The sequence below is a fragment of the Orcinus orca genome, chromosome 8 (assembly GCF_937001465.1).
Source record: "Orcinus orca chromosome 8, mOrcOrc1.1, whole genome shotgun sequence".
NCBI lineage: Eukaryota > Metazoa > Chordata > Mammalia > Artiodactyla > Delphinidae > Orcinus > Orcinus orca.
In genome coordinates, this window is record NC_064566.1 from 84613186 (window position 1) to 84624674 (window position 11489).

The 11489-nt window shown below is 37.7% G+C and overlaps 1 long non-coding RNA gene across 1 annotated transcript; it reads right to left on the reverse strand.

Annotated features, from left to right (window-relative positions):
* Positions 1–296: 296 nt before the first annotated feature.
* LOC125965274 (uncharacterized) lies at positions 297–7288 on the reverse strand. The gene is made up of 2 exons (XR_007478971.1): positions 7025–7288; positions 297–541 (listed from the first exon to the last, which is right to left on the reverse strand). It is a non-coding gene; the product is annotated as an uncharacterized LOC125965274 (long non-coding RNA).
* Between the last annotated feature and the right edge of the window lie 4201 nt (positions 7289–11489).

The window sequence follows — 11489 nt, forward strand, 5'->3', positions numbered from 1 at the left end:
GCGTGAGAATAGTTAATACAATTTTTACTTCTAACAGGGAGAGCCAGCCTTGGTTATTTACTTGCTAGCATTTCATCATTATAGTAGCAGCTATTTTGAATTTCCCCAGTCAGAAAAAAACCAGAATGACAAAGATGTTTGTGTTCATTTTTTAAATAAAAATGCATTGATGTATTACTTTTGATTTTAAAGTATACTTTAAATACTATATTATTTAACATATATATTTTTTTTAATGAGAAAAAAGGAATGAGAAAGGAAAGGTGGAAGAGAATACTAAAATTTTACCAAAAAGATGAAAATAAGTATCTTATTTATTTTTTAATATTTTCTTTCTTTCTTTCTTCTTTCTGGCTGTGTCGGGTCTTAGTTGCAGCATGTGGGATCTTTGTTGAGGCTCACAGGATCATTCGTTGTGGTGCTTGAGCTTCTCTCTAGTTGTGGCGTGTGGGTTTTCTCTCTCTAGTTGAGGTGCGTGGGCTTAGTTACCCTGCAGCATGTGGGATCTTAGTTCCCCAACCATGGATCGAACCTGTGTCCCCTGCATTGGAAGGAGGATTTTTTACCACTGGAACACCAGGGAAGTCCCAGCATCTTATTTCTTATTCTTGTCTTATCTCATGCATACCCCTACCTCCAACACACAAATGCATTGATTAGCATGTGAAACTTGGTGGGGCATTTAATTCTCAAAAGCTTACCTTGTATATAGAAATGGTGCTCCATTCTAAGAACAAGACTCAACCTAAAATTCATAATTACAAGTTATAATTTATATAGAATATCTATATTTGAGTGCTTTATATGCACTATTCCTACTTTTTCCACTACCTTCTGAAGTAGATGATATCATCTCCATTTTTATATTAGAAAGTCGTGGCTTAGGAAATTTAACTTACTTGTCATAGATCAAAAGCTAATAAGTGGCTCACTCAGGATTAAAACTTAAGTTTAATTGCTGTCAAAGCCCTGCTTTTTCCACTATACCCTCTTATGAGGAACAAACTGTGGAAAGAATTCCCTTGGCATCTCTCAAGCAATAGGATACTGTGTCACTAGGAGGATTTTCTAGTCAAGATCTTGGTGCCTATGATGATTCATATTTAGATCATGTTCTTTGAGAGTAAGGAAAGAGATCTGTAAGCAACTGGTTTTAGCATCTGAGAGTTGTAAAGAAAATTCTCAGGGAAACCATCCAATGATATTGTAGGAAATCTCAGAGGTCACAGGGCTATTTATTCCTCCACAGAGCTAAAATTTCAACACTTGCTAAAATTCTCTTTCTACTTCCAGCCATAATAAAAGTTAAAGTGTTTATTATTAAACTACCACAAAAAAGAGTGAGAGATTTGGCAGCCTTCTGATTCAAGCACCTCTGAGCCCACTATTTTCAGGTAATTGTACTATTAGAAAGCTGAATATTAAATAGAGGGGCCTGGACATCCAGTCAGGATGATGTGCCAACATATTTTCCAGTCCACGGCAAGAGAAACCTGGTCATAGATAGCCTCACAATCAACACTTTCAGTTGTATACATGTGAGATAAGATATTCAAAAGAATGTGTGCCAATTTATTTGACTTACAAATAAAAAATAGCACTTATCAAAATATACTACTGCATCATTTTCTCCCAGAAAAGATATCCTTTCATGCTCATCTCCATATATGAGTAGTCATGTGGTCTTTACATCTAGGTCTGAAGCATTGTGCTTGCTTTACCTTTTCATTGTAGGTAGAAGGAACATCCTTTTATTTGAGGGGACGAGTTTGCAGATTAAATGCAGCCTGAGCTAAAAGTCCATATTAATCATTATGGTATCAGAATAAGCATATTTGGGACACAGAAAATACCAGGAAAAGATGGAAAAGGGAAGATGGAACCAACTGCAGAGATCTTCAAGGGAAATATATTTTTTATACACATCTTTTTCAGGCAGAGAATGCTTTATGAGTCAGGAATAACTGCCAGTAATATTAAAAATCAAAGATATGATCTTTCATAAGTGACATTCAAAATGAACTGGTCCAAAATCATCATTAAAGTCAGTGACATATGGTATAATGTATCTCAGGTTGGCACTCTCTCAAATTATATATGGCTGTCTCTCATTTCCAAAATCAAGGTTTGATGATATTATCACATGTGTCAAAATAAAATCTTACAAGTTTAGCTTTCCACTTATTCGGTTAGTCTGCTATATGAATATGACCCCAGTCGTTCTAACAGAGTGCAGATGGAAGTAGTGACTTATAAAAAGGGCCTGACAGAGGAGAGAGATCAAGACAGCAAAGTATGGAGGTCACCTCCCCTTACAAACATGTCAAAAATACATCTACACATGGAACAATACTCATGGAAAATTAACTGGAAACTGGCAGAGGACTCCTATACAACAAAGACTATAAGAAAGGTACACACATGATCAGGTAGAATGGAAAGAAAAGTACTGGGTTGGGACATGTGTCCCTGGGAGGGGACTCAGAGGAAAAGGGAGATCAAATGGTGGACACTTGCCCTGAGGAGTGAGATAGTCAAACCACAGACTGGGCATCCCAGTCCTGGGGTCCTACAAATAGGAGACAACCTCTCTTGGCTACTTGGGGAACCACTGGGACTGATAGAAAGGCTGAAGAAGCCTAGACTCCACTCTTGGGGAGTGAGAAGGTGCTGCTAGATTGCCCTAGACAGGGCAGAGAGAGGTTTGTCCTAGCAGCTGCTGCCTCCACCCTGCTTCACAGTCTGAGTGAAGTGAACACCCCAGTCCCACTCACTCCAAGCCACAGCTTGGCAAGGACCAGGGAAAAGACTGGATCTAGGAACACAGAGGCAACCCAGGAACCCAGGTGTTGTCCAGGTGGGCTGGCCGTGGCCATTACTGGCACTTAAACAGTGCCATAGAAGCAGCCTACACTTCTGACAGCAGTGTAGCCACTTGAACTTCCATAACCTCCACACCACACTCCCCAGTTTTAGCCAAGTGAATGCTCCAGCTCTGCCTACTCCATGCCACAAGCTAGCACTAGATCTCAGGTGAACAGAACAGAGGAAAAGACACAACCATGGGCTGCATCTGAGCAGAGCCAAAGACACTTAAACAGGCGTACCTCTGTAAGCACACAAGCCCCAGTTACATCAGCACTCCCCTCCTTTGGGGCAAAGTCGCAGTGAAGGGAGAAGGAAAAAACACACACTTAAAAGGAACAGAGCCAGCTCAAGCCCAACCCTCAGGGCTTTGCTTAAGCAACTTGGGAGCAAACGCCACCCCTAACATGGCGGTGATAGCCACTGACTAGAGAGGATGTCCCACCTCACACTATGAGAACTCTCTAGCTCCTCCAAAGCCAGCCACACCCCATACCGAGATGATAGCAGTCAGCAGACCTGAGGAAAGAGGTGACTGGCATCCACATCTTATCCAGCCCTCCCCCCAAAGGCATGGGGGACACACAGTCTACATAGGAATACTCTTACATAAGAACACCCTTTCAAAACCACAATAGGTGGCTGTCTCTAAATTCATAGAGACAGAGAAAGTTAAATAAAACAAAAAGGCAGAGGAACTGATCTCAACTGAAAGAGCAAGGAAAAAATAAAACAAAACGAAACAATGAAACAGAGATAATTAGTCTACCAGACAATGAATTCAAGCATTGGTAATAAATCAACTGGAAGATATCAAGAAGACCCAATTAAAAATAGATAATTCAATATTTGAGATAAAAAGCACTCTAGAAGCAATAAATAGCAGACTAAATGACACAAAAGAATGCATAAGTGATCTGGAAGACAGAATAATGGACATCACTCAATCACAACAGCAGACAGAAAAACAGATTTTAAAAAATGAAGGCAGCATACAAGATCTGTGAGATAATTTTAAACATGCCGTATCCCCATTATAGGGTTTCCAAAAGGAGAAGAGAGAGAAAAAATGATAAAAAATGTATTTGAAGAAATTATGGCTGAAAATTTCCCAAACCTAAAGAAGGAAACATATCCAGATACAGGAAGCACAGAGGGTCCCAAAAAAGATGAACCTAAACACCCACACCAAGATATATCATAATTAAAATGGCAAAAGTTAAAGATAGAGAATTCTAAAGTCATCAACATACCAAGTTCCATTTGAAATTTATTTACAACCTGCTTGAGTGGAGAAGCCATTGTCTTCAGAAATCTTGGTGTAGTTGAACTGACAGTTACTGTGTTGTGACCTGCAGTTCACAATTAAAAGGGTCACCCAAGCAAAGTCATGGAGTTTTTTAGTTATGAATATGATTGTTGGCACATCCTATGCAATATATCTAAATTGAATTATGGTACCAGATAAAGTCATAGATGGGAATGAAGCCTGTGTATCATCCATTATCATGTGTCATCATTAAATGATTTAGTACCCTCTTGAAAAAAAAATAAAGGCATCAAGAGAAAAACAAAGTCATATACAGGGGAAATCTCAATAAAACTATCAACTGATTTCTCTGCAGCAACTTTACAGACCAGGACGGAGTGGCATGATATATTCAAGGTGCTGAAAGGTAAAAACCTGCAACCTTGGATATTCTACCCAGCAAGATTATAATATAGAATAGGAGAGATAAAGAACTTCTCAGGCAAGCAAAAACTGAAAGAATTCATCAGTACTAAATCTACCCTAAAAGAAACGTTGAAGGGTCTTCTCTAAATAGAAAAGAAGAATCTATAGGAAATGGAAAATCACAGTAGAAAAGGAAAATATATAGAAAGGATTGAAGATCACTTAAATAAGCCAGTACATGGATTAAAAGAGAAAAGTTGTAAAAGAAACTATAACTACAATAAACAGTAAAGGAATAAGCATAAAGGTGTAAAATATGATATCAAAAACACAAAATGAGGGTGAGGGGGCTAAAAAATATAGATCTTTTAGAATGTGTTTGAACTTAAATGACTATCAGTTTAAATCAAGTAGATATAATTATGGTTCATCATATATGAACCCCATGGTAACCACAAATAAAAAACCTACAATAGATACACAAAAAAAAACAAAAGAAAGGAGCCCAAGCATACAACAAAATAAAATCATCATACCACAAGTGGCAAAACAGAAAGAAATGAACACAGAAGAACTACAAAACAACTGGAAAATAAGGACTAAAATGGCAGTAAGTACATACCTATCAATAATAACTTTAAATGTCAAAGAACTAAATGCTCCAATCAAAAGATATAGGGTGACTAACTGAATAAAAAACCTAGGTTCATCTATATGCTGCTTACAAGAGCCTCACTTCAGGGTGAAAGACACACAAGGACTGACAGTGAGGGGATGGAAAAAGATATTTCATGCAAACAGAAACAAGAAAGTGAGGGTAGCAATACTCAGATCAGGCAATATAGACTTGAAAACAAAGCCTGTACTGAAAGACAAAGAAGGGCATTATATAATGATAAAGGGATTGATACAAGAAGAGGATATTACACTCCTTAACATATGCACACCCAATACAGGAACACCTAAATATATAAAGCAAATACTAACAGACATGAAGGGAGAAATTGACAATAATACAATAATAGTAGGAGACTTTACAGCCCACTGACATCATAGACATATGAACCAGACAGAAAATCAATAAGACAACAGTATTCTTAAATAATGCAATAAACCAGTTGGTATTAATTGATATCTACAGGACATTACATCCAAAAGCAGGTGAATACACATTCATTTCCAGAGTACATAGAATGTTCTACAAGGTAGATCATATACTAGGTCACAAAATAAGCCTCAACAAATTTAAGAGGATAGAAATTATATCGAGCATTTTTTTCCAACCACAATGGTATGAAACTAGAAATCAACTACAGAAAGAAAAACGGTAAGAGAACAAACAACTTGCTACTAAAAATCCAGTGAATCAATGATGAGATCAAAGACAAAGTCAGAAAATACCCCAAGACAAGTGAAAATGGAAACACAACTTTCCATCAACAAAATGAAAAAACCTACAGAATGGGAGAAAATATTTGCAAACGGTGAAAGCAACAAGGAGTTAGTATCCAAAATATACAAACAGCTCATACAACTCAATATCGAAAAAAAAAAACCCAACCCAATCAAAGAATGGGCAGAAGACTTGAATAGACATTTCTCCAAAGAGGACATACAGGTAGCTAATAGGCACATGAATAGCTGTTCAACAACACTAATCATCAGAGAAATGCAGATCAAAACCACAATGAGATATCACCTCACACCTGTCAAAATGACTATCATCAAAATGTCTGCAAATAACAAATGTTGGAGATGATGTGGAGAAAATGGAACCCATGTACATTGTTGGTGGAAATTGGTGCAGCCACTATGGAAAACAATATGGAGGTTTCTTAGAAACTAAAAATAGAACTACCATATGATACAGTAAATCCACTCTTGGGTATATCCAGACAAAAATGGAAACACTAATTCTAAAAGATACATGTACCCCAATGTTCATAGCAACATTATTTACAATAGCCAAGACATGGAAGAAAACTGAGTGAACATTGGATTAAGAAAATGTTGAAATATTATGGAATATTATGCAGCCATAAAAAAGAATGAAATACTGTCATTTGCAGTGACGTGGATAGACCTAGAAAAAATTATGCTTGGTAAAATAAGTCAGAGAAAGACAAATATCACTTATATGTGGAATCTAAAAATAATACAAATGGGGGCTTCCCTGGTGGCACAGTGGTTAAGAATCTGTCTGCCAATGCAGGGGACATGGGTTCGAGCCCTAGTCCAGGAAGATCCCACATGCCATGGAGCAACTAAGCCCGAGCACCAAACCTACTGAGCCTGAACCCTAGAGCCCGTGAGCCACAACTACTGAAGCCTGTGCGCCTAGAGTCCATGCTCCACAACAAGAGAAGCCACCGCAGGAGAAGCCTGTGCACCGCAACGAACTGTAGCCCCCACTCGCTGCAACTAGAGAAAGCCCGTGCGCAGCAATGAAGAACCTAGGGGCAAGACAGGAATAAAGACGCAGACCTGGGGCTTCCCTGGTGGCGCAGTGGTTGAGACCGCCTGCCTATGCAGGGGACACGGGTTCGTGCCCCAGTCCGGGAAGATCCCACATGCCGCGGAGCGGCTGGGCCCGTGAACCATGGCCGCTGAGCCTGCGTGTCCGGAGCTTGTGCTCCACAACGGGAGAGGCCACAACAGTGAGAGGCCCGCGTACCGCAAAAAAAAAAAAAAAAAAAAAAGACACAGACCTACTAGAGAATGGACTTGAGGACATGGGGAGGGGGAAGGGTAAGCAAGCTAGGGCAAAGTGAGAGAGTGGCATGGACATATATACACTACGAAGTGTAAAATAGATAGCTAGTAGGAAGCAGCCGCATAGCACAGGGAGATAGCTCAGTGCTTTGTGACCACCTAGAGGGGTGGGATAGGGAGAGTGGGAGGGAGGGAGATGCAAGAGGGAAGAGATATGGGGATATATGTATATGTATAGCTGATTCACTTTGTTATAAAGCAGAAACTAACACACCATTGTAAAGCAAGTATACTCCAATAAAGATGTTAAAAAAAGAGAAAAAGACCCAATGTAGCCAAAAATAAATAAATATTTTTAAAAAGAAAAAAAATACAAATGAATGTACTATATATACAAAACAGAAACAGACTCACAGATATAGAAAACAAACTTCTGCTTATCAAAGGGGAGAGGGAAGGGGGAAGGAACAAATTAGAGGTATGGGATTAACAAATATAAACTACTGTATATAAGATAGATAAACATCAGGGATATACTGTATAGCACATTATCTTGTAATAACCTAAAATGGAGTATAATCTGCAAAAATACTGAATCACTATGCTGTATACTGGAAACTAACACAATATTGTAAATCAACTATACTTCATTTTATAAAGGGAGGGTGCTTACAATATCACCTGATTCCAAGTGTTGCTCTTCCACACACAGAGAAATATCAAAATTGATTTTAAGACACTATAAATGCCCTGTCATTCTGAATGAAGATGGAAAGTTCAAGGGATATATAGCAAAGAACAGGAGCAGTTTTGGGGTTTAATTGTTAGATAATCACCATGAAAACTCTGCACATCTGAAAAGTTTGCATTGTGAAGACAAATTGTCTTAGGGTTCAGCAGAATGTATGTAAGTTCATGGGTGGTGAGTTTCACTATACGTGTTATCATTGTAGACAGAGCATGTATTGAAAATAGAGTTTTTACTTCATGGTTCTTTTGAAGCTGTGTCAGAAGAACATAAAATGTGTAAGTGGTTGGAAGAGAAGTAATTCACAGTTGGATCTGCATCAGACAGCATAGGCTGGAGCCTGTGAACACTGCCTCCAGACTGATATCACATTGTGCAGACCCTGGATGAAATGGCTACTGCTGAGAATAGTGAATAAATTTTCACTTTACCTACCCAGGCAGAGAGTAACAAAGTTCTGAGTTTTTAAAATATGAGGTCTAAAGTGAAAACTGCTATATGCTGATTTTCTACCCTGGGGTACAGTCTGGCTGCCAGGAAAAAGGTGAGTGTCAAATGGGAACATAATTTGGAAAAATCTATTGATGTTTAATGCTTCTGAAGCTATTAAAACTTGAATGACAGCTCCAAAATTTTTCTGAAAATGTGTCAAAATAGAAATCTTGCATACAAGCTATAACCTCATGTTAAAAAAAAACAAAAAAACTTTTATTAAGTGGGGTTGTAAATCAGGTCTGAATCTGCAGATACAAAGAAGCAAACTTGTTTGTGAGAGAATCGATAGATCCAGCATGGGAACTGACTAAAAATGGAGGGTGGGAATGCAAAGAGAGTTTTCCTTGGAAAGAAAGGGAAGAATGTAAATTTGTAGTTCAAGTAGATGAGGGTGAGAATTCTGTGATCCCTCTGAGAAAGTAAAAATGTGTGAACTTCTCAGTCCAACCAGTGCCAAATCTTTCATAATATTAGAGATGCAAATCCTGTGGATTGGCATTCGAGTAAGTTGTAAATTAGTGGTTCTCAAATGTTAGTGAGTATAAGAATCTTCGAAGGAGCTGATTTAAAATATAGCAAGCCAGACCCCACCCTTGGAGATTCCATTTCAGTTGGTCTGGGGTTGGTGCAGAAATCCACAATTGAATAAGTGTTTCAGATATTGTAATTCAAGGCTTTGCATTTTGAGAAATACGCTGTATCTTCAGGAGCAAACGAACCTGAAATTCTCTTTCCTCTGCTTTCAAAAAAGAATCCCCCAACTTTCACAAGGTGTTTTTTATTCTTTCTTAAAAGATAAGCATTGAAATAGCAGCAGCATTACCCACCACCAACCCTTAACAGGGTTTTTTTTAGGGCTTACTATGTTTCAAGCATTGTAAACCCTTTACTTATGTCATAATAATATTAAGTACCACTTACTGAGTATTTACTAACTGCCAGGCACTGTTATCTAATTAAACACAAGATATCTAAATAATATCTAATGTAATCTTCTTCCTACAAAGAAGATACTATACTCTACTTTTACAGCTAAGAAAATTGTGACTCACAAGTTTGGTACCTTGTCTGAGGTCACATATTAGTAAGCAAAATACAATCTGTGAATTCAAAGACTGTGCTCTTTCCAATGCTTTACTTTAAAATGATCTAATGATTGGGAGACGAAAACATCTCCTGATGTGACAAATTCCTGCAAGTGTATATAACTGGCTAATTGTTTTTATTAAAGTATAGTTGATTTACAATGTTGTGTTAGTTTCCAGTAACTGGCTAATGTTCTAGATGAAACTGTGATGAAAGAAATTTTCACATATTGAGGTATATGGAAGTCATTCTGGCTTATATTTGATTTGGCTTGAGCTTTATGCTAACTAAAATAGCCTGTCTTATGCACTATCAAACATAGATTGCACATCTGCTTTAAACATTAAAGAAAAAATGCATTTAAAAATCAAAATTGAGTAATTGTGGTTCAGGCATCCAAAATGGAGCCAGGTGGCTGTTGGGGATGTGGTTTCAGACACATTCCTGCATCACTGAGAACTTGAATTTTCTGAACTGTATCAAACACAAGGGCACCACCAGCCATACTCAGAACAACAGCTGTTAGCAGCTGCCAGCTGCAACCTTATCGTCTCAAGGTCTCCCCTTGCAACTATGCAAACCTTTCAGACCCCAACCAATACTTACTTAACAAGCACCCTTCTTTCTTGCCAGCTACAGTTCTAATTCTTGACAAACAACTTATATAACTTTGCGGGTTTTGCCTATATAACCCGCCCCCCCATTTTGTAGTCTTCCAGAACAAAATTCAAGTGCTTCTTGAATCTGTGTCTCCCAGTCTTTAGTCTTCAGTTTGGCTCAAATAAAACACTTTTCTATTCCTATTATGGATTTTTTTTTCATTGACATTGCTTTGTGTAGTTGGCAGGCAGGATATTAGAAAAACCCACTGAGATCAACTGGAGTCTACTTTGAACTGGCACTTGGTACCAAGCATGGGCACCTTGACCCCCCAACCCTGGCTTCACAGCCCTCTTTGGGTGTCTCAATGACTTCTTCCTGATATCTGGATCTCCTTATCTTTTTTTTCCTTCCAGTTTTATTGAGATATAATTGACATACGGCACTGTATAAGTTTAAGGTGTACAGTATATTGATTTGACATATATCGTGACGTGATTATCAAAATAAATTTAGTAAATATCCATCATCTCATACAGGTACAAAATTAAATAGAAAAACAATGTTTTCTTGTGATGAGAACTCAGGATTTATTCTCTTAACTTTGAGATATAACATACAGCAGTGTTAATTGTGTTTATCATGTTGTGTATTACATCCCTAGTACTTACTTACCTTACATCTGGGAGTTTATACCTTTTGACTGCCTTCATCCAATTCTCCCTCCCCCTACCAGCCACCTCTAATAACCACAAATCTTATCTCTTTTTCTGTGAGTTTATTAGTTTGCTTGCTTTTAAATATAATTGACCTACAATACTATGTTAGTTCCTGCTACACGACATAGTGGTTTAATATTTCTATTCATTTCAAAATGATCACCATGATAATTCTAGTTACGATATGTCATCAAAGATATTACATAGTTATTGACTATATTCCTTACACTGTACATTTAATAACCATGACTCATTTATTCTGCAACTGTAAGTTTGTATCTCTTAATCTCCCTCATCTATTTCTTTTCTCTCCCCAACTCCCTCCCCTCTTGAAACCACCTGTTTGTTCTCTATATCTATAACTCAGTTTCTATTTTATGTTTGTTCATTTGTTTTATTTTTTAGATTCCAACTACAAATGAAATCATACAGTATTTGTCTTTCTCTGTCTGACTATTTCATTTAGTATAATACCATCTAGGCCCATCCATGTTGTCCAAAAAACAAGATTTCCTTCTTTTTTATGGCTGAGTAATATTCCATTGTATATGTATATATGTACATCTTCTTTATCCATTAATTTATTGAT